The following is a 24927-nucleotide window of genomic DNA, read 5'->3' on the forward strand; positions in this document are numbered from 1 at the left end:
CCAGGACATCCTGTATTCATGCATGAGATTTTTGTTACTGACATACATCCCTCTGGCCTGCCACCGAAAAATAGAGGCTAGTAGGGTCCGGATGGGCTTGGGGGTGGTGGGTCAAAAGGGTCAGGGGACATGCCTTCAGGGGGATTTCGGCAGGAGTAACTGGGCATCCCTCCTGCCAATGATCTTAGGGGTGGGATAGGGGGGTTCCAGCAGAAGGGTCTGTGCATCCCTTCTGCTGGTGATCTTCGGGGGGTGGGGGGTTTCTGGCAGGAGGGAGTTAGCATCCCTCCTGCTAGTGGATGTCTCGGGATAGTGGAAGGAAGGATTCAGCACTCCTCTTGCCACGGACATTCAGTGGTGGTGGAGCTTCGGGGGTTCCAGCAGAAGGGAGTGGGCATCCCTCCTGCCGATCATCTTTTGGGGCGGGATGGACGGGTTCTCTGCTGCAGCCGCTAAACTGATCGCAGTAGGGAGATTCCATTGCTGGGATCAGCTCAGCGGCAACACAATTCTCTAATCAGCGCCTGTGATATGGACGCCGGTTAGAGAATAGGGATGGTTAGGCGTCTGTCCATCAGGACAGATGTGATTCTATACAGGACGCCTGTATGTGATTCTCGAAAGCCGCTTAGGCGGCTGCTGAAACTGGGCATCCTATACAGAATGCAACCCCTAAGGTATATGACCCAGAAATAAAGAAAAAAGACTTTTTAATTTAATCATGAAATTGTAATGCATGTAATTACAGGGCAAACTGGGTGGACCATTTAGGTCTTTATCTGCTGTCATTTACTATATTATGTATGTATCTTTTTGTTTATCCTTTGCTGTTCTAGGAGACTTTGAAGGATTTACATACTGTATATCCAGTGATAGGAATACACTAATTAAAATTAGCAGTAGGCGGCCCTAGTGAAATTTGCATTTCTATTTTTTTGTTTAGCTTTAAAGGCCACTCTATTATTATTATAACAACATGACTCATGTAAACCATAATTTTGTGAACCTGAAAGGCTTAATGGCATAACAGAGTTAACAAAACTGTCATCCTTACAAAACAGGGAGTAGTACTAACATATATCTGAGGGGAGAGAAAGGCACCAGAAAAATCCGAGGAAATATCCTGCATTAAAGGTAAGACTTTTATATTGTAATGTGGTTTGATTTATGGGTAGAATTAATGAAAAACTTATTGTTCTGTTAACAATATCTTTGATATTCTTAAAGAAATTTTTTAGGGAAAAGTAATTCATTGAGCTCAATGCAAACATGGATACTTTGTGTGACTGAAAGGTTTATAGTAAAAAAAAAGTGTGTTTGAGAGAAGGTTACATTTTAACTGAAGGACAATTTTTGTCATATATATATCCTGGCCAATGATTAATTCAATATGACTTGTAGGTAATTATTGCAAAACTTGGTAAACTCAACAGTGGGGGATATCTAGCTGCTTGTGTTTATTAAAATGATAGAAAAACTGTGTTGAGCGTTTCCACAATAGAATGTGTCTTGGACACACAGAACTCATTTTATTAAATACCCCTAGTTCAATATTTTATACTATCCATTTGGTATCTGAATCATTTTCTCTTTCTTGTAATGGAAGTTGATATAATTTTGTAACTCTGTCTTTCTTTATTCTTTTCCATAGAATTGTGACATGATTAAATTTTTGCATATTTCACTTGTCACACTAGCTATTCTCCAAAATGGAAGTTTTGGAAAACCTCTATATGATAACCTAGCTTCTTCTCAGTTTTATGAAGTCACAGGTAATATTGCTTTGTCTTTTTCTTTCTCTGTTTCTCTCCATGGTACAAAACAACAAAATCCAAACAGCACCAAAAGGTTCCACAAAGGAAATGAGGCAGCAAAAGCTCCAAAAGATTGTGTACCAGAAGATCGGATGCACCAGTTTGTAGTTCAATAAGCGTCCAAACTTAAAAACAATAATTTTAAAATAATCCACAAAGGATGTATACAGTCATAAGTGACTCACAAGATAAAAACCAAATAATTATGGCCTATTTAGTTTTTATCTTGTGGGTCACTTGTGACTATATATATCCTCTATGGACTGTTTGCTTTTTTTTAATATAAACTTTATTAATTTCCAACATACATACAAAGTGCAGAAAATTTTTAAACAAATAACACAATAAACAGCACTTACAAACAAACAGGAGATAATATAAAGTATATATCCCCCCCTCCCTGGATGTGTATTTGAATCTTGTAAGAATTAAGGGTTCTTCCACTTAATCAGATCTCATAAACTCAGTTAATGGGCTCCATATTAATTTAAAAATTTTGTTGTGTCCCACTCTTTCTGAATACATATTTTGAATTTATAGCATAGACACAAGGACTCCCACCAAAAGGAAAAATTAAGGCGGTCCCAATTTTTAGTAATCATCTGTATGGCAATCCTTGTCATAATAATCAAAAGTCTGTATTTATATCTGTACAACGGAGGTTTAGCATACAATAATGTTCCACAAATAAACACCTCATAGGACAACGGAATCCTAGTTCCCAGTATCAAATTAACTTGTGTCCATATCGATTTCCAGAAGTTGATTATCAAGGGACAATAGAACAATAAATGATTTGGATTTTATCTTGTTGGGTCACTTGTGACTGTATACACCCTCCATGAACTGTTTTTAAGATTATTGTTTTTAAATTATTTGAACACTTATTAAACTACAAACTGCTACATCTGATCTTCTGGTTCACAATCTTCTTGTTTTGCTGTCTGTCCATGGTATAGTAGAGTGTTGCCACAGGTAGAACACTATACGAGGGGGTGCTGGAAAGTTCTCAGCCCAACCAACCAACTTCCTACATTCTGAGCGTTATTTTGCCACCGCGGCTGAAGAGTGTTAACTTATTTCATTAAGTGCCAATTTGCAGAAACGAAATTTTGTGTTTTGACAATGTTTCAGATCATTGATTGAACCATATCCACATCATTCTCGTCTTGGTTGGGCTGAGAACTTTTCAGCACCCCTTCATAACAATGGCTACACTGAAAATATAAAATCTTTAAATTGGCTTAATTGGTGTGGTAATAGACAGTGCCAGTTTTCAGCCAATCAAAAGCTATTTTAAATTGACAAGAGGTTGGCGCCGAACTCTTAGACCACCTAGCGATACTTAAGTCGAGACATCCTCTGACGCCTAACAATGCCTACCTGAAAAGTTGGCGTGGTTAGGAGTGTAGACATGGTTGACTTAGGCATCGCTAGGCATCCGATTTAGGTGCCAGTAAATTAGGCCAAGTAACATCTAACTCCAGGATGCCTAGCAACACCTAAGCATGCCTACGTACCACTAGGTGGGATTCTATAAGCAGCAATTAGCGGTTGACTGACAACTGCACTGAGCGGCACCTACAATGTAGGTGACATTCATAGGATGACTGACTATATATTCATTGTGCACCTGGACTAGCTTGCTACACATACTGTAACTTAGAACAGTTCATTATATCTTGTTTAACTGTACAAACAACTTGCCTTGAGTTTAATCACCCATTTATTTATCCAATAGATTCTGTACTACCCATCTTGCCCTTATCCATATACAGTTTAACGAGCATAATTCGTTCCAGAAGCATGCTCGTAAACCAAATTACTCGTATATCAAAGCAAGTTTCCCCATAGGAAGTAAGGGAAAATCACTTGATACGTTCCCACCTACCCCCACCCCCTGAGGCCAGCAGCGATGCTCCACCCCCCTGAGAACCGGCATCGCTCCCCCCACTCGTGAACGCCCCCCCCCCCCCACAAACTGGCACCCCTGCCCAAACAGCATTGAGCCTTACCCCCCATCTGGCACTGGCACGCAGCCCACAGGACATGCCGGTGAAAGAAGAACCCACAAGGGAAAAAGCGATATTGGATCTGGTCCTCACAAATGGAGAGAATATCTCTAATGTTCGAGTGGGTGCTCACCTGGGTAGTAGCGATCATCAAACGGTTTGGTTTGATATAACGGCTAAAGTGGAGAGCGGCCGCACGATACTTAAAGTCCTAGATTTCAAACGTACGGACTTTAATGCAATGGGAAAGTACCTGAAGAAAGAGCTGTTAGGATGGGAGGACATAAGAGAAGTGGAAAGACAGTGGTCTAAGCTGAAAGGAGCGATAAAAATGGCTACGGACCTTTATGTGAAGAAAATCAATAAAAACAAGAGAAAAAGGAAGCCGATATGGTTCTCCAACCTAGTGGCTGAGAAAATAAAAGCGAAAGAGTTGGCATTCATGAAATATAAAAAACCCCAAGAAGAGGAGAGCAGAAAGGACTACAGGGTGAAACTGAAAGAAGCCAAGAGAGAGATACGTTTGGCGAAGGCACAGGCGGAAGAACAAATGACTAAAAATGTAAAAAAGGGAGATAAAAATATTTTCAGATATATTAGTGAAAGGAGGAAGATAAAAAATGGAATTGCTAGGCTAAAAGATGCTGGGAACAAATATGTGGAGAGTGATGAGGAGAAAGCAAATGTGCTAAACAAATACTTCTGTTCTGTGTTCACAGAAGAAAATCCTGGAGAAGGACCGAGATTGTCTGGCAAAGTTACACGAGAAAATGGAGTAGATTCTGCGCCGTTCACGGAGGAGGGTGTTTATGAGCAACTTGAAAAACTGAAGGTGGACAAAGTGATGGGACCAGACGGGATCCATCCCAGGATACTAAGGGAGCTCAGAGAGGTTCTGGCGAGTCCTATTAAAGACTTGTTCAACAAATCTCTGGAGACGGGAGTGATTCCTGGGGATTGGAGGAGAGCGGATGTGGTCCCTATTCATAAAAGTGGTCACAGGGATGAAGCAGGAAACTACAGGCCGGTGAGCCTCACTTCAGTTGTTGGAAAAATAATGGAAGTGTTGCTGAAAGAAAGGATAGTGTATTTCCTTGAATCTAATGGGTTACAGGATCCGAGGCAACATGGCTTTACAAAAGGTAAATCGTGCCAAACGAACCTGATTTAATTTTTTGATTGGGTGACCAGAGAGCTGGATCGAGGACATATGCTAGATGTAATTTACTTGGATTTCAGCAAAGCCTTTGATACAGTTCCTCATAGGAGGCTGTTGAACAAACTTGAAGGGCTGAAGTTAGGACCCAAAGTGGTGAACTGGGTCAGAAACTGGCTGTCGGACAGACGCCAGAGGGTGGTGGTTAATGGAAGTCGCTCGAAGGAAGGAAAGGTGACTAGTGGAGTCCCTCAGGGTTCGGTGCTGGGGCCAATCCTGTTCAATATGTATGTAAGTGACATTGCTGAAGGGTTAGAAGGAAAAGTGTGCCTTTTTGCAGATGATACCAAGATTTGTAACAGAGTAGACACCGAAGAGGGAGTGGAAAATATGAAAAAGGATCTGCAAAAGTTAGAGGAATGGTCTAATGCCTGGCAACTAAAATTCAATGCAAAGAAATGCAGAGTAATGCATTTGGGGATTAATAATAGGAAGGAACCGTATATGCTGGGAGGAGAGAAGCTGATATGCACGGACGGGGAGAGGGACCTTGGGGTGATAGTGTCCGAAGATCTAAAGGCGAAAAAACAGTGTGACAAGGCAGTGGCTGCTGCCAGAAGGATTCTGGGCTGTATAAAGAGAGGCGTAGTCAGTAGAAGGAAGAAGGTGTTGATGCCCCTGTACAGGTCATTGGTGAGGCCCCACTTGGAGTATTGTGTTCAGATTTGGAGACCGTATCTGGCGAAAGACGTAAGAAGACTTGAGGCGGTCCAGAGGAGGGCGACGAAAATGATAGGAGGCTTGCGCCAGAAGACGTATGAGGAGAGACTGGAAGCCCTGAATATGTATACCCTAGAGCGGGGGTCGGCAACCTGCGGCTCCAGAGCCGCATGCGGCTCTTTTCCACCTTTGCTGCGGCTCCGGTAGTGTGTCACGCAGGCATGCAGCTTAAGTCCGGCGTCGCGGTGGGAAATAGCCATGCTGAGCAGTGAGCTCAGCACATACACAGATGAAAGCCTTGCTTGCTGATTGGTCCGGTGGCCCCGCCCCGCCGGACCAATCAGCAAGCAAGGCTTTCATCTGTGTAGTGCTGAGCTCACTGCTCAGCATGGCTATTTCCCCCGCGACGCTGGACTTGTAAGGTGCACGCCTGAAAAAGAAATCATCCTGGCCGGGGTCGGTGTCATGCTCCGGAGATCTACAGCCTTCCTATCTCCCTCTCCCTTCTACCTGCTTCCGGCCACATCCCCTGCTCCGCGGCTCTCTTCGGCAACTCAGCAGCAGCGATCGACACAAGCTTCTGACGTTGGGGCCTACCCTCTGCGAGTCCCGCTTGTTTCAACTTCCTTTTTCCACAAAGGCGGGACTCGTAGAGGGAAGGCCTCGATGTCGGCAGCTTGTCTTGATCACTGCTGCTGACGAGTTGCTGAAGAGAGCCGCGGAGCAGGGGGGTGTTGCCAGGTGCAGGTAGAAGGGAGAGGGCCAGATGCAGGACTCGTGGGTGAGGGAGCAGAAGAGAGAGAGAAAGAGAGAGGGGAGGAATACTAAAGGAAATATTTCATACTGGGCTGGGCCGGAGTGGAGGGAGGGTGGAAAGATTCTAGCTACAGGGTGCAGTAACAAAGGAAAAGGGGGGAAAGCTGAAAATGGACATAGTGACACAAAGAAGAGAAAGGGTAAGCAGGACCTACTGAATAAGGATAGAGATACAGAGGGGACATGAAGAGGAGGTGAAATAGAGACATAGAAGTAATGCTGAAAAAGTGTGTGGGGGGAGATAAAGACATTGAAAGGGCAAATGGTGAACATGGCGTAAAGATAAGGACAGAGATAAATGAAGATTCTGAAAAAGTGGTGAGATAGGGATATAGGTGAGATGGACACAAAGAAGGGTGATGCTGGAAAATAGGTGGAATGGTAATTCTGACAGACACAGAAGGGAAATGCTGGATCAAGGAGAGATGGGGCTCAGGCTGGATGGAATGAGGAGAAATGCCTTGTTGGCCCGGAACTTCCTCTCCTACGTCAGAATTGACGTCAGGGAGCGGAATGCTGGTCAGCGCAACACTTCTGCAGGGAAAGCTTGGGACGGCGGTGGCTTGGGGGCTGTTCCCCGATTGCGGTGGCAGCAAACCGAGTGGCTTGGGGGACGGCACGGAGACAGAAAGAAGGGGGAACAGGGAGACAGAAAGAAAAAGTTGGGGGAGAGAATGAGGTCTGGAGGAGAGGAAACATACAGGAGGCTGAAAGAAAGGAAGAAAGATTGGATGCACAGTCAGAAGAAGAAAGTGCAACCAGAGACTCATGAAATCACCAAATAGCAAAGGTAGGAAAAATGATTTTATTTTCAATTTAGTGATCCTGTATATAGCATTAAGATAAGAAACAATATATGCAGTGTTAGATTTGTTTTATAATGGTTTTGCGGCTCCAAGTTTTTATTTCTTTTCGAAAACGGGTCCAAGTGGCTCTTTATGTCTTAAAGGTTGCAGACCCCTGCCCTAGAGGAAAGGGGAGACAGGGGAGATATGATTCAGACGTTCAAATACTTGAAGGGTATTAACGTAGAACAAAATCTTTTCCAGAGAAAGGAAAATGGTAAAACCAGAGGACATAATTTGAGGTTGAGGGGTGGTAGATTCAGGGGCAATGTTAGGAAATTCTACTTTATGGAGAGGGTGGTGGATGCCTGGAATGCGCTCCCGAGAGAGGTGGTGGAGAGTAAAACTGTGACTGAGTTCAAAGAAGCGTGGGATGAACACAGAAGATTTAGAATCAGAAAATAATATTAAAGATTGAACTAGGCCAGTTACTGGGCAGACTTGTACGGTCTGCGTCTGTGTATGGCCGTTTGGAGGAGGATGGGCAGGGGAGGGCTTCAATGGCTGGGAGGGTGTAGATGGGCTGGAGTAAGTCTTAACAGAGATTTCGGCAGTTGGAACCCAAGCACAGTACCGGGTAAAGCTTTGGATTCTCGACCAGAAATAGCTAAGAAGAAAAAGAAAAAAAAAAATTTAAATTGAATCAGGTTGGGCAGACTGGATTGACCATTCGGGTCTTTATCTGCCGTTATCTACTATGTTACTATGTACATGCTCAAGGCTTGGGCTGCGTACCAGTGCCAAATGGGGGGTAAGAATGAATGCTGTTTGGGCGGGGGACGCTGGTTCATGCGGGGGAAGATCAATGCCGGTTCTCAGGGGGGGTGCTCGAAAATTGAGTCAACGCTCGGTTTGCGAGACAAGATTTGCGAGAATGTTTTGCTCGTCTTGCAAAACACTCGCAAACCGCATTACTCGCAAACCGAGGTTTGACTGTGTCTGCATTTGGCCCCTGGGCTATATGGTAATCTATATTATAGAAAAGCATTAGCGTCATATCTATGTTATTTGAATGCTGTCTTGTGTGCTTATTAGGTGTTTCATAAGTATTATGCTGACATTGTATTATATTCTCTCTTATTTGAATTTCAGTGCTGTTTATAAGTATATTTTTTAAACTGATTCATGGCAGTCCTATTATTACATTTCAATTTAAGAAGGGGTGCTGAAAAGTTCCCAGCCCAACCAAGAAGAGAACGACAATCAATGATCTGAAACAATATCAAAATATAGAATTTTGTTTCTTTAAATTGGCACTTATCTTGAAACAAGATAATACTCTTTTCAGCTACAGTGGCAAAATACGAGGGCTGTTCAAACCACACCTCCCTAGCTTTATTTGTTTGCGCAAGAAAACTTAAGGCCTGATACTTTTTGAACAGCCCTCATAACACTCAGAATTTAGGAAATTGGTTGGTTGGATTGAGAACTTTTTAGCACCCCCTTGTACCGATTTCAGGTTTACCTCATTCATTGTATAGGATATATTTAGCCTTTTTACTACTATAATGCTGTAATCAAACTGAAAGTTTTAGATTGAATTGTACTTGCTGTACACCACCTTGGGTAAATCTGTTCATAAAGGTGATTAATAAACCCAATAAATAAAATAAATAATGCACTAGATTCTGTGTTTAATTCGTGGCAACATGTGATATTACCTAAGACAGTCCCAGATTTAATGCATCGCTTTTCAGGGATTTTAAAACATTCTATTGGAGGTCATATGCTAATGTCATTAATGTACGGTACCTGCATAGAGTTAACGTAGGAGCACATACTGCTTCCATTTAAGAGGCGCTAATTGCTCCCTCGTTAACTCTGCGCTTTCCGGTTAGCACACGTCATTCTCAATGCACTAGCTCGGTAATGCAGGGATACCCACTTTCTGCCCATGAAGACCCAGAGTCTATAAAAGATACCTAATGTTAGGTGCCTAAATTAGAGCATCTAACTTCATTATTCAATTAGCTTAATCAGCGCTGATAACAAGCTTAATTGGCTCAGTATTTAGCTTAAATTAAAATGAATTGTTAGACACCTAACTAGGTAGGCGCCTAACAGGAGGTACCCATCAGAAAGTGGGCATGGTTAAGGGCAGATCTTGGGCGTGTTTTCCTTGTAGATGCCTAAACTGGACTTAGGCACCAGTATTTAGGCCAAGAAAACCCCTACCTAGAATTGTGCCTAACAGCGCTTAAATTGGACTTAGGTGCCAGTAGGCGTCAACGTCTTAGGTGCTCCCTATTTATGCCGTGCACAGTAATATAAATGACATCTAACTAAAAACTGACTAGTGCTATGTGAGAGATTAGAGAAACTGGGCCTCTTCTCCCTTGAAAAGAGGAGGCTGAGAGGGGACAAGATCGAAACATTCAAGATACTGAAGGGAATAGACTTAGTAAATAAAGACAGGTTGTTCACCCTCTCCAAGGTGGAGAAAACGAGAGGGCACTCTCTAAAATTGAAAGGGGATAGATTCCGTACAAATGTAAGCAAGTTCTTCTTCACCCAGAGAGTGGTGGAAAACTGGAACGCTCTCCAGGCTGTCATAGGGGAAAACACCCTCCAGGGATTCAAGACAAAATTAGACAAGTTCCTGTTCAACCAGAATGTACGCAGGTAAGGCTAGACTCAAATAAGGCACTGGTCTATGACCTAAGGGCCGTCACGTGAGCGGACTGCTGGGCGTGATGGACCACTGGTCTGACCCAGCAGCGGCAATTCTTATGTTTTTATGTTCACTCCTCAGCGCCTATCTTTTAGATACCATTTATAGAATTGAGGCCGACATGTCTCCTTTGAAAAATATTTTTTTTTAATTGGTAATGTTTATGTTTATTAAAATTTGATATCCTGCTGAAGCTTACAACAGTTCTCAGCAGCTCATATTTTAAAAAAACACATAAGTAATAAAAGAAAGGAACTCCTTTATATATAGGAAAACCCTACACAATCATACAAAGTAAAGAGGGGAAAAAAAGGTTTTACCTGCATACCTTCACAAAACCACTCCATATAAAGATTCCTGTATATCTTATTAATAAATGTGATCATTTTTAGGAATATCCAAACCTAAATCTAATTTAAACAAAGAAAGTCTTTAAAAGAGTCTTAAATGCTTTAAAATTCAATTTAAGACCTATGTTATTCGGAAGTTTAATCCAGGAACTGGGTGCTAAATTTTTTTTAAAAAAGCTTTATGTCTAGCAGATTTCTGGGTTATCATGCATAAACAGGCAAAATCACAAAATGCTTTGGGGCCCCCTTTATAAAGCTGCGGTAGCGATGCTGCCATTGTAAACACACCGAAGCCCACAGAAATTGAATGAGCATCGGTGCATGTACCACAGCAGCATCACTACCATGGTTTTGTAAAAGGGGACTTTAATGTGTTTCTGCAGTAGCTTGTTTGTGCATGCTGTGATAAAGGCTTAACTCTCTTGGGGCCCCTAAGAAAGTTCATTGTACATAATAACATAAAAATTGCCATATTGGGACAGACTGAAGACCCATCAAGCCCAGTATCCTGTTTCCAATAGTGGCCAACCCATATCCCAAGTAATTAGCTAGATCCCAAGTAATCAAACAGATTTTAAGCTGCTTATCTTAGGAATAAGCAGTGGATTTCCCCAAGCTATCTCAATAATGGCCTATGGACTTCTCTTATAGGAGATTATCCAATCCTTTTTAAATCCTGCAGCTAACTGATTTCACCACATTCTCTGGAAATGAATTCCAGAGTTTAATTACGTGTTGTGAGAAGAAATATTTTCTCCGGTTTGTTTTAAATCTACTACTTTTTCAACAGGGTTTTGGGATTGATTCCTTTCCGAATGATCATATTTATTATTTCGCGAGGTTCACAGGCAACTGACCTACTATTTTTTTGTGTGCGTGTTCAAAAGTTTTATTGGTATATAGTAACAAAACACAAAAGAAAAAATAAAAACACAAATAGCATCAACAGTAGAGATAAGACAAATGTCCAATGTCTGAGCAATAAAGAGTAAATCCAAACATCAATGGTATATAATAGGCAAGGTTAGGAAACAGCGTACAAAAGAAATGAAGATAATGTCAGCAGGGAATATAGCAAGTAATATACTTCATTAAATTTGGTATTGTGAGCAACTGTAAAATAGATAATGGAAAGGTAGAATAAAGAACGAGCCAATGGTGGCAGTATACAACAATGTATCAAACAAAATAGCGCACAGATCACTTATTGCAAGCATTACAGAACTCTAGTAGTGGGTTCCAAATCTCATGATACTTGGCCATAGAGCCAAATTTTTCAGCATGAATACATTCGTATTTGACCTTGAGAGAAACATTAGTCCACCATGCAGTGTAGGAGACTGAGGGCTCCATTTACAAAGCCGCACTAGCGGTTTTAACACACGTACTGGATTAGCATGCACTATAGTGCATGCTAGATAGAAATCTACCGCCTGCCCCAAAGGAGGCGGTAGTGGCTAGCGTGTGCGGCAATTTAGCGCACACTATTCCGCGCGTTAAGGCCCTAGCGCGGCTTTGTAAAAGGAGCCCTGAATTTAGAGATTTCCAATTTGATAGGATTACTTTGAGTGCAATCGTAATTAATCCTCTTAATAAAAGAGCCTGCGGTAACAGTGAGGGGGGCGGAAAGAGCACCGGCTCCAAACACAATAATAGCAAAGGATAACGGATAATGTATATGTAATACTGATGTTATCATCCTCCAAGCTTGATTCCAGAAGGACTGCAGCATAGAGCAGTCAAAGAACATATGTTTAAGCAAGACCCCATTCATATTGCAAGACCAGCATACATCAGGATACTGAGACCCCAGTTTAGCAAGCCTATGAAGAAGAGTGGAGAAGATTTAGTAGCGGAGATCCAAAAATTGATCCATATGTCATCTGTAAATGTCATGTATAACTCCTTGTGCCATACTTCATGCAGCGGGGAGTCAGATACGCATTTGTGAAGTTGAAGAACCTTGTACCATTGCGAGGCTTCATGTCGCTTGAAGATAATTCTGTCACAGAGAGATTTAAAAGAGGGGCGTGACTCATAGCAATACCTAGGTAGTACATCCTTTTTAATAGAATGGGCAAGCTGGAGCCAGCAAAAAAATTGGGATGGTGGAAGGTTATAGGTTCTGCAGATTTTATCATAGTGTACCATTGCTGACCATCCAATGTACCAAAGACCACAGCTTTGCCATGACTTCCATGAAACCAGGTTGTTTGTATTCGGATTTTAGGATTGTTCCATAAGGGGGCTAATAAGGAATTTTCCTATTTGACATCTGAAAAACCATCCACTTCTCTTAGAGCTAGTACAGTAGACATAATAATATGATGTTCAGACCTTGTAGACAGGTTACATATTGAAGGAAGATATCTCAACTGCATCGGACAGGAGTTAATTTAAACTAAGTGCCTGGTGGTAGTGAGCTCTCATTTTCAGAAAAATACCATTTAGCCCCGTGTCGTAATATAAAAGCCATATGATAGTCGAGTAGACTCGGAAAAGAGACTCTCCCATTACTTTTGGTACCTTTAAGCTTGTGGAAACTAATCCAAGGAGTTTTATTGAGCCAGAGAAAATTTACCAAGAGGTTTTCCATTTTTTTAAATGTATGTTGGGGGAACAGACAGGGAATTATACTAAGAAGTCATCACCATTTTGATAGTGTCCAGGCGGCCCCACCAGGACAGTTTGAGTGGGGTCCATTGGGCTGTAAGGCATTTGATTTTTTCCAAAAGATATTCAACATTAAAATTGATAGTATCTTCCAAGGAGGGGCCAAAGTACATGCCAAGATATTTGATCTTGTTAGGCGACCAAAGAAAGCCTAACTTTTTGATGTCTTCGCCCACTTCAGGACAATTTATAGGCATGATCTCAGATTTCATCAGATTCAGTTTATAACCTGAGACATTAGAAAAATCTTGTATGACTTCCAGAATCTGAGGTATAGACGATGGAGAAGTATAGATGAGTACATCATCTGCATAAGCGGACAGTTTCACTTCAACATCAGCTGTGCGAAATCCAGTAATATTCTTATTGGTTCTCAATGCAATCAATAGGGGTTCCATGGTGATATTAAACACTAATGGGGATAGTGGGCACCCCTGACGGGTGCCTCTAGCCAGTTGCAATGGTGATGAGTAGAGATTGTTAATATAGAGTTTTGTCGACGGGTTAGAATAAAGTACCTTAACCAGCGATATGAAGTAAGGCGGGAAAAGGTACCAGTTTAAAACTTGAAATATATAAGACCACTCAAGGCAGTCAAACGCCTTCTCTGCATCTAAACCCATCGCTATCATTGGGGTTAGATGTTTACCAGATTGATGAATAATATTTGCAAAGAATCTTGTATTGTCACTGGCTAGGCGACCAGTCATAAAACCAGTCTGGTCAGAGGCGATGAGGTCATTCAAGATTAGTTGTAGTCTGAAAGCTATGATTTTCGCTTAGATCTTTGCATCAGTGTTGATCAGCGATAGGAATCTGTAGTTCTTAACATCCATGGTATTTTTTCCAAGTTTGGGAAGGACTATGATGGTTGCTTCCGTAAAAGACCCTTCACCTCAGCCATTGTGAATGAGATTTAAATTAAGGTCAAGGAGATGAGGAACAAGACATGGCATAAACACTTGGTAGAATTCAGCATTTAGCCCATCGGGACCTGGTGCCTTTTTTTTGGCCAGGGAATGAATTGAAGTAGAGACGTCAGAGACAGTTAATGGCTGGGCAAGGGTTTTAATATGTTCCTCAGTTAGTGTGTTATGTGGTAAAGTCTCCAGAAATGACTTAGCTGATTCGGTGTCATCAAGCTCTGATGAATATAAGTCACAGTAGAATTTTTGAAATAAACATACAATAGTAGAAGCATCAGTAGTAGAAGAACCATCAGGTGTATTTAGGGCAGCTTCTTAAGTCTTGGTAGATTTTCCTTATAATTTTGGGCTAAAGAGTGTCTGCAACGATTGTTCTCTAAATAGTAAGTGGCGTTCTTCAACAACAGCTGATGAGAAACTACTTGACTAGTGAGCAGATTATGTTGTACCCTGAGAGCACGAAGATTGAATATGATCTCTTTCCAGTTGTTTGATATGATCTTCTAAGTCCTCTACTTTCTTCCATTTCTGTTTTCAACAAAAAGTCGAGAACAATATGATTCGGCCTCTAATAAATGCCTTAAAAGCGTCCCAGGTATTTTTAACATTTGTATCACTGGCCTTATTATTAGTGAAGAAATCATCAATTGCAATATTGATATGGTCTACAAAGTCCAGTTCTTGTAAGAGTGATCCATTGAACTTCCATTGTTTCTGATATCTGGAGCTAGACAATTTATGTAGACATAGTGTTGTTGCCGCATGGTCCGATATTATAATTCCTTCAATTTTGGAGGATTCCACGAAAGTGCATAACGATGTGCTAATCAAGAAAAAATCAATGCGTAAATATGTAGCATGAGTCGGGGAGTAGAAGGAAAAGGATTGATCTCGAGGGTGCTGTATCTACCATGGTTCAATCAGATCAAAATTAGTAATCAGGTCCTGAAGTTTATACCATGTCCTAGATTTTTTATATAGGGTACATGATTTCCTATCTATACCAGGATCTTGGATCATGTTGAAATCGCCTCCCAAGATGAAACAATAATCTTCAGTAGTCGATAAGTGATCAGAGATAGCATCAAAAAAACCTGGGTCATCAAGGTTAGGACTATATAGATTGAGACAAGCAAAATTTTTCTCACTGACCTGGACTAAAGCCCTTACCCATCTACCATCTGTATCTGCACTATGAGAGACTAAATGAACATCAGGTCTCTTTCGTATAATGGTGAGAACACCATTCCGTTTGTCAATCACAGGAGAGTATAAAGTTGGCAGTGCCCATGGGAAAGTAAATTTGGAAGCATCTGTAGCTGACAGATGAGATTCCTGAAGGTAGACTGTCAGGTTGCAGTCTGTTAATGTATTCTTTGATTTTCAGTTGTTTAGTGGGATCATTCAGTCCTTTAACATTTAATGAACATAGTTTCAATGACATATTGTAATAGGATGATAGCAATCATATATGTTGCATAGCAACAGAAAAAGGAACATAAAGCAATAGTGCTCAAGTATACATTACATACATAACATAGCGGTAGATATCGGCAGTCATTTACAGCAGTAATCATAGGCAAAGTTAATAAGCAATCAGGTAAAAGTGAATAAGTCTGCAGACATTTGAGCCTAACAGTGAGACAGTGAGGCATTAGGGGTTGCAGACAGAGAGGGTCAAAAAAGTAGAAAATGCTCAGATAAAGGTAAAGAGCGAGATGAGGAGTAAAGATGGGATAGAGAGCAACCAGCAGCCGGGACAGAGCTGGCCCTGCTATTAAATTAAGACACCAAGGAAGCTGTTCCATGAATAGGGAAATGCAGCAGAAGAAATCTTAGTATATAGCAGAGAACCAAATGCATTGAAAGCAATAGTTATCAAGCTAACTAAGCAAACAAAAAAAGATATAATCTTTAGTTCGGTAAACATAAGCCATAGAAAGACATCAACTATGGAAACATTGCACAATAACTAGCGCAGGATGTATAGGAGGCCTAATGGCCTTGTTAAGTTGACAATTATAGCAGGTGAAAATACAGCTGAAATAGAAGAAACACAATAAGTATGCAATGGCATACCAAATAACAATAAGCCAGTACAGCTAACAATATAATCATAACTGATCAGAATTAAATATCACAAGCGTGCACATAATCCACAACCTCAATAGGGTCAGAACAGAAGGAAAACAGTGTAGCGTTGGCAGAGCATGGAAAAAAATAGCAGTCTCACCCAAGTAGAGTACTCGGGGCATGCTTCTCCAGAAAGTCAGCCAGTTTCATGAGGTCAGTAAAATTCTTTGTTATGTTATTATGGGTTACCCTTAGGAAAGCAGGGTAGAACATCCCATATTTTGCTCCAATGGATTTCAATTTGGGCGATATTCCAGCAACAATTTTCGCCGTTTAGCGGTCGCTTTGGAGAGATCCAGAACTATCAGCAGGGAACTTCCTTCATACTTTAAAGGGAATTTCAGTTTTGCTTGGCGCATAACCTCCATAACCTGCGCATAGCGTAACAGGCGCACCACAATGGGTCGAAGGTATTTTGCGTTTAAGTCCTGCTTGTGTGTTGGAGCATGATGGGCCCTGTCAATTTCGAATTCATTCTTGAAGACCACATCAAGCAGTTTAGGCAACATGCCCTGCACAAAAGCCATCACATTGTGCCCCTCATGACCCTCTGGAACTCCAAGGATGCAAAAGTTGTTGCTCCGGGAGTGGCTCTGTGCATTTTCTAGCTCCTGCTCAATGAGTGTAATTTTTTTTATTTGGCGTTGAAGTGTCTTAACGTTCTTGGTATTGGTCTCCACCCTTTGTTCCGCAATATCTACTCTCAACCAGAAAACTGCCATCTCCGTCTTTAACGAGGTAAAATCAAACATAATTTCATCCATGTTTTCTTTAGTTATCTGCAACAGTTTGCATAGTGAGCGTAGCTCCGCCAAGACCACGTGCAAGGCCTCAGTTTCACAGTCAATTTTGCTCGCTGCCGATTTCTGTGGGGAGACCGGATCTACGCTCTTCCGTTTGTTCGTTTTGCTTGTAGCCATGTTTGCATAGGTGTTGGAAGTATGTATTTGTATTTCCAAATGCAGAGAACAGTCAAATTGGAGACTTTTCAAATATTACCCAGCAGAGCTCAGCCACTATGCAGCCATTCCTTGTAATGCTCACTAGCGCCCCTCGGTACTGACCTACTATTTAATTTTATTTTATTGTGTGGATGGGCTTGAATGTATCTTAGACATGAATGATGAGAATAGGTCTTTCCTTTATATTATGGAGTTCTTTTCTGTTTTTATTTATGCAATTGTAATGTAATCCACGGGGAACTTTTGCAAGATTTGGCAGAATATCAAATTTTTATAAACGTAAACATACTTAGTAGCTTCATTGCATTCCCCCTAGTCTACTATTTTGGAAAGAGTAAACAAGCTATATTGATTCAATTAAATTTATTCAACCCCCCACCCTTTTATAAATGCATAGCGTGAGTTTTAGCGCTGGCAGCGGTGGTAACCGCCACTGCCAGTGCCGAAACCCATGATAGGTGTTGGTAAAAGAGGAGGCCAGTCTTCTGTGTGGAGATTTTTAAAATATTTTTATATTGATTGATTTATCCTGTACAGTGCTCTAGTTATTTTTGGGAATATTTCCATTTGAATAATAGATAAATAATAAAATATCATTCAATTAAAATATTCAGAGAATTTATCTAACTGAAACCCCCTCCCCCTAGTATCATAAGCAGGATCTGTTTTGAGCGTATATTGTGACTATTTTCCCCAATTTCAGGTATGCTTGGGGAAGACTATTTTGTATGCAATCTAGGCACATTATTTATTTATTCAGTTTTCTATACCACTCTCCCAGGGGAGCTCAGAACAGTTTATATGAATGTATAGTATTTAGGTGCTCAAACCTTTTTCCCTATCTGTCCTGGTGGGCTCACAATCTATCTAATATATCTGGGGCAATGGGGAGATTACGTGACTTGCCCAGGGTCACAAGGAGCAGTGTAGATTTAAACTCACAACCTCAGGAAGCTGAGGCTGTAGCTTTAACCACTGTACCACACTCTCCCTTGTAGGAATACAATCTCCATAGTGAGTCCCAGAAACACTATGGAGGTCTTTTACTAAGGTGCCTTTTACTAACCCCCTGTTTTACAAAGGTGCACTAAGCTTTTTAGCGCACGCTAAATATTAGCGCGCACTAAACACGCGCTAAACGCTATCGCGTGCATGTTATCCTATGGCCGAGTTAGCGCACATTAAATCTGTACTAAAACGCTTAGCGCGCCTTGTAAAAGAGGGCCTAAGGCTAGCCGATATAGCGTGCATTCAATGCTAACGCGTCCATAGAATATAATGGGCGCGTTAGCATTTAGCATGCGCTAAATCAGCCAGCGCGCCTTAGTAAAAGACCCTATATGGAGATTGTAATCTAATATAAATTCCAAATTGAGTTAGGACATTATTCAACATGCTTATTTTTATTCCATTTTTTGGACTGTATGTGTGGTTTGAGTGGAAATAATTACGGTATCCTCCCTTTTATTTCTTGTTTTTAATACCCCCTCCTTTACTAACATGTGGCACGGGTTTTAGCGCCAGCAGCGGCGGTAACTGCTCCAACACATATAGGAATTCTATGAGTGTTGGAGCAATTACCACCACCGTCAGCGCTAAAACCCGCACTACATGTTAGTACAGGAGGGGGATAGTTTCTTAATACCATTCGCTGGTTTATTATGTATATGTGAACACTTTGGCAATTGAAGAAATTCATTATTTTATACTAATTACCAATAAAGAAATGTAAAACCATAAAGATTATCACACCTATATAGGTCTGTAGGTAAGATTACCTGCATTGGTTTTCTGTGTAAACACTCAACTGCATTTTGTGGAGGCTTCTTTCCTGGTTCCTTGTTTTGGGAAGGGTATATTTTTATTTTAGGGTTTGTACACATTGTTCCATCCAAAATGTATCCACGGAAACAAGAACAAAGTCCACTGGTGTTCTGTGCCCATGAACAGTTTCCAAAGAGAAAGTATGAATGTACTTTCCCTTTGACAATTAAGTAGAAGGTTAATGAGTACAAAGTGTCCTTGGACTATACTCCTAGGCAGACTATTTGAAAGTAGCTCCATAAAATGCAATTTGTGTACTGCAAACACTAAAATGATTTAGGTATGTCTTTATTATAATGAACAACTCTCCAGCATATCTAGCATACCTGCAAAGAAATTTTGTCTTGAAAAAATTAAGGAAAAGCTTAAGCAAAGGAAAAAAAAAAAGCCTCAGATGACACAAAGAACAACTTCCAATGTACCAAATGATGTGAGCTGAACTCTCTAGTAGAGAATGACACGGGGAAAAAATTTGTCCCCGTCACCGCCCCATCCCTGCAACCACCATCCCTGTCACCGCCCCGTCCCTGTGACCACTGTCCCTGCCCCATCCCCATTCTCGTGAGCACTATCCCTGCCCCATCCCCACGACTACTGTCCACTCCCTCCTTCCTAATGTGAGGGAACATGCACGATCATGGATCACGTGGTCCAGAAGCCCCTTCCCGACCGATCGCCGCGTCCTGCCATCTTCCTTCCCTCCACCTCACCTTAGGTACCGGTCCGACTTTAATTCTTCTTCTCCCAGCCGCACGCTTTCGATAAGCCACATGTGTGGCTGCTTGAGCTGTTGAATCTTCTCCTCTGACCCAATTTCCTGTTTCCGGTTGCATCAGAGAAGATTCAACAATTCAAGCAGCCATGCACGTGCGGCTTATTGAAAGTGTGCGGCTAGGAGAAGAAGAATTAAAATTGGATTCGGCACCTAAGTTGAGGTGGAGGGAGGGAGATGGCAGGACGTAGGATGCGGCGATCGGATGGGGATGCTGGACCACGTGATCCGTGCTGGCTTCACTGCGGAGACAAGACCATTCACTGCTCCACGGGGCGGTGAATGGCCTTGTTCCTGTCCCCGCAGCGACCACTAATTTTTCTCTCCCCATTTCAGCGGGTTACCCGCGGCTACCCGCGGGTAACAACCACCGTGTTATTCTCTACTCTCTAGCTCTGCTTCATACCATCAATCATTGGCAAAAAAAACCCCCTTCACCACACATTTAACTGACAAGCTTAACTTATCCAACATTTGTTCAAACTATAATTTAAAACAGTAGACATCAGAAACTCTGTCATTAGACTGTTTATGTTAAATGAAGTGACAATAAACTGTTTATCTTGAGAAAGTTTAGGATCCCCCGACGGTGGCCATCGTTTCGCGGCTGTTTGCTGGCTGCTTCAAGGCACAAGATCCATATGCGCAAAAAATGCTCTCACCCGATACATAATGATATAATAGGGACTATTTACTTCAATATTCAGATGGACTTAATACATTTACAGCTTCGGTCCATAACAGGTCATCTCAATTTACACATTGATTAGATGTATAAATTAAATGAAAACCTTCCATGTGGATAAGTGTATATTCATTCATTCAATTTTCTATATTGTTCTCCCAGGGGATCTCAGAATGGTGTACATGAATTTATTCAGGTACTCAAGCATTTTTCCCTGTCTGTCTCGGTGGGCTCACAATCTATCTAATGTACCTGGGGCAATGGGGGGATCCAAGGGGTAGTGTGAGTTTGAACCCACAACTCAGGGTGCTGAGACTGTATCTTTAACCACTGCACCAAACTCTCCTCCTTGTATGCTTACCTGCATAAATGTCAGGATCAAATTTAATTGGTATTCTGTAATTACACACTCAGACTGCAGAATATGTAATTGTCATAGGGGTGTTCATTTGGGTGGAATATGGGCAGGCCTTAGGTAGGGCCATCATTTATTTGGGTACCTTATGGAATACTTAGGTCTACATGTAAATGTCATAGTTAGGTGCAAACATTTACAGGCACCAGGGACTTATGTTTGCTAATGCAGGGTTATGCTAGGGCCACGAGACAAGTGCTGATTTATTATTTATATTCATTTGTTGCATCACTTGCTGAGTTAGATTAGTTATATGGAGGCTCTTTTGTGTCTATGAAAGATATTGAGTTCACACATGAGGTGCTGTTATAGCTGTTCACCTCTGGACCTCTGAGGCTTTTTTCCTCCATTCTAGGTAGATTAAGATCTGTTATGTTGGAGTATTCTGTAAAGACACTTACATTCAAATTGACCTTATAAAATTGGTTCAAGACCTAGTTTTACAGGCTAATTGGCTCTGATTCTGCAAAGTCCACCTACAGTTAGGCGTTGATATCAACACTGATTCTATAAAACCTGGGTGCCCATTATAGAATAATGCTTAGCGTCACCTTAGCATGCTTAAGTGGTACTCAACATCTTAACATTTAGGTGTCTCCAGTTTATTCCAGCGTTTTCTTTGTCTAAAGTTAGGTGCTGAAATTAGAGACCAATGGCGCCTAAGAGGCACCTAGCTCAAAAACACGCCCAGGATCTGCCCCTAACCATGCCCACTTTTAGTGTAGGCACTTTGGGATAGGCGCCTACTTTTTACAGAATCGAGTTTGACATAGATGCCTTTCAATTCAATCAAAGCCAGTTGTGAGGTGTTGAGTGCCAATATCAGCACTGATTAAGCCTATTACTCAAGTTAGGTGCCTAAGTTGAAAAACCTGACGCTATAAAAAGTAGGCACCTAGACCAAAGCGCCTTTACTAAAAGTGGGTGTGGTTAGGAGCGGATTATGGGCATGTTTTCAAGTTAGGGATGCCTAAATGTTAGGACACTGAGCACCGCCTAAGCATGCTTAGGTAACACTAAGCATAATTCTATAATGGGTGCCTATGTTTTATAGATTCAGTGCCTATATAGGTACCGAACTTTAGGAGGACTTTATAGAATCAGGGTCACTGTGTGTACAGAATACTAGAATTTTTGTAAATGGCAGCAAAGTGACTAAAGGGCAAATTCTATACGAAGCGCCCAAAAGTTAGGCAGCAAATTAGGCACCGTTCAGCGCGATTCAAGTAAAATTGGGTGCTGTGTAATGAATCACATGAGCGGCACTTATTGTGGAGGCGCCCAAGAAATAGGCCAGCTCTAGGCACAACTAAAACATAGGTGCCCTTGCAAGCGCTTAAGCACGCTTGAGAGCAGCGATACTGTAACAAGGCACCTAACATGCATGGCACCTATTTTTTTGAAGGCCGCCTAAATTTTTAGAGGCGCCTTGTTACAAAATCGCGCTTTCTTGATAGGCGCCTATGTTTTAGTCAGTGCTGATTAAAAAGCTTAATTGAACGTTATTCAATTTAGATGGGCCTCTATCTAGTCGGGTGCCTCCAAAATAGGTGCCTAACATTAGGCGCCGGTTACAGAATTTGGGCTTAAGTGCTATTCTTTAAGGATGACAAGCACAAAAAGCTAAAGGAGGAGGAGAGGAAAAAACACTCTGTCAACACCTCTCCACTGTACAAAAAAGCACTGTCACTAAACTCTGGAGACAACAAAAGAAAAAGCCTCAGTTCCAGTGAGCCTATTCGAATCTGGTTCAACTCAAAGTACATCTTTGGCATAAAAAACGTTCGGGTCTATGTAGCGCGGTGGAGAACGCTCAACTTCAGTTCTATACAAAAAAGAATCAGTGTTATGAGTAAGCTCTAACCACTATGCCACACTCTCCTCCTTGGAGTAGGGTTTGGACTTCTGATTTCACTAAAAAGATATTAAAAAAAACAATATTATGATGGCAGTGGCAGATCTGCTGATAAGCATAAAGCAGCACTCCCCCCGCCTCTTGATTTACTTAGTTTTTGTTTTTTAAAGATGCATACTATTGATGTATCCCACGCCTTCTTAATTTATCTTCATCTTTTCTCAATTTTAAAATTTTTCCCAGTCCTTTCCCTTCGTTTCTTTCCTCTGTTTTTATTTTTTTTTTAAGAATTGTAATTTTTCCCTTTCTCCCCCCCCCCCCCAGTAAGTCTGTTTTCGTACTGGTTTTTTTTTCTTTTGTTTCTGATTTTAACTGTACAACGCTTTGAAATGTTATGTTAAGCGTTTTATCAAATTTTTAATAAAACAAGTTTTTCTAGCTTAAAAGTTTGTGTGATAATTACCTATAGCTGCTCATTTACACTGAACGTTATTTATTGCAGGTTGTGTTCACTGGTTATCATGGCCCTGAAGAAGTGGGGATAATACCATGAAACGGTCAGTCCTAGTTACAATTAACCTTTGATTCCTTTTTGTTTAGAACTGAAGTTGAGCGTTCTCCCCTGCGCTACAGAGACCCGAATGTTCTTTATGCCGGTAATGTACTTTAAGTAGAGCCAGATTGGAGTAGGCTCATTGGAACTGAGGCTTTTTCTTATGTCTCCAGTAGAGAATGACACGGGAAAAAATCTGTCCCCGTCACTGCACCGTTCCCGGCCCACCATCCTCTGCACCGCCCCGTCACCGCCGTTCCCTTCACCGCCCCATCACCGTCACCCCTTTCACCGCCTCGTCACCGCCACTGCCATCCCATTCACCGCCCCGTCACCGTCCCCATCTAGCACCCATCTTCTTCCCTCCGCTCCCCCATAGTCTGGCATCTGTGTTCTTCCCTTCCAGCGTCTTCTCCCCACTCTGCCTTCCACATTTCCTTTCAGGGTCTGTTCCTCTCTACCCTCTTTCAATGTCTGTTCTATTTCTTTCCACCACCACCCTTCCCTCCCTCCTTTACCATCTGTTCCTTTCTACCACCCTTCTTTCATATCTTCTATCAGTCCCCCCACCATTACTAGCAGTCTCTCTTCTCCCTTACCATGAGCAAATAGAACTTCTGAAAATTGTATTGCTGAGGCATTATTTCTAGTACGCCTTTTTTTCCAGATGGATAATGACATCAATTTTATAATTCTTACTATTTTGTACCTGAGGATTCCATGAGGCATTTAACCTTTTCCTGTCTCTTCTGTGATTTCAAGTTGATTCCTTCAATAATGGAGTCTCAAGGCAGTAGCAGTTTTCTATTTTGGGCTCTTTTGACATTGTTTAAGGGATTTCTTGTACATTTGGTGCTGGTCTTCTTTGATGAGATCACTTCAGAATCTATTTCCAAGGAAGAGAAACTTTTTCCCTTTCACCCCCTCCTTCCTTGTGTGAGCCGGAACACGCGGTCTCCGCAAGCAAGTAATTTTATATCATTTTCATTCTATTCATTCATAGAAATTAAAGTCTAGATAATGCCAGTCACATAACAAAACATGATTTTACAAAAATAATTCCCTGCACAGTCAAGCCTGCAAGGATTACTAGATGTCTTTCAGCAGCTCCCCTCCCTCCCTCCCCCTTACCTTTGTGGCCAAGTCAAAATGATCAACCAACAATAAAATTTTAAAAACACAAAGCACGATGTACGCAGAGAAAATGTTAATTATCATTTATATTCCGCGGGTTTTCAAAGAGGTCAAGGCAGATGACTTTATGCAATGTCACCTCAGTAACAACTATACAAAAATAGACAAATATTCCCCCTCCCTTTTTACTAAACTGTGATAGTGGTTTTTAGTGCAGGGAGCTGCGCTGAATGCCCCATGCTGTTCTCGACGCTCATAGGCTCCCTGCGCTAAAAACTGCTATTGCGTTTTAGTGGGCCATAGTGCAAAATATAGACAGCAGATATAAATTCTCAAAACGGACACATTTTGATCACTAAGTTGAAAATAAAATCATTTTTCCTATCTTTTTGTCTGGTGATTTCATGAGTCTCTGGTCCTTCTTTCTTCTCCTGCCCCCCCCCCCCTCTTTCTTTCTCTCTCCCCCTGGCTTCCCTCTTTATTTCTGCCTTTCTTTCTCTCTCCCCCTGGCCCCCCCCTCTTTATATTTTCCTTTCTTTCTCTCTCCCCCTAGCCCCCCACATGCCATCGTGCCAATTTCTCCACTTCCACTATTCTTTCCTACCCTCACC

General features: G+C 41.6%; 1 long non-coding RNA gene across 1 annotated transcript in view; it reads left to right on the forward strand.

The window, feature by feature from the left end:
• The first annotated feature begins 538 nt into the window (after positions 1-538).
• The window catches only part of LOC117364039, a 28057-nt gene continuing 3668 nt past the window's right edge, over positions 539-24927 (forward strand). The window contains exons 1-3 of the long non-coding RNA XR_004540172.1: positions 539-1134; positions 1652-1772; positions 23132-23186. This is a non-coding gene — a long non-coding RNA (uncharacterized LOC117364039). The remainder of the gene's footprint in view (positions 1135-1651; positions 1773-23131; positions 23187-24927) is intronic.

Source organism: Geotrypetes seraphini, chromosome 7, assembly GCF_902459505.1.
Source record: "Geotrypetes seraphini chromosome 7, aGeoSer1.1, whole genome shotgun sequence".
NCBI classification, from domain to species: Eukaryota; Metazoa; Chordata; class Amphibia; order Gymnophiona; family Dermophiidae; genus Geotrypetes; species Geotrypetes seraphini.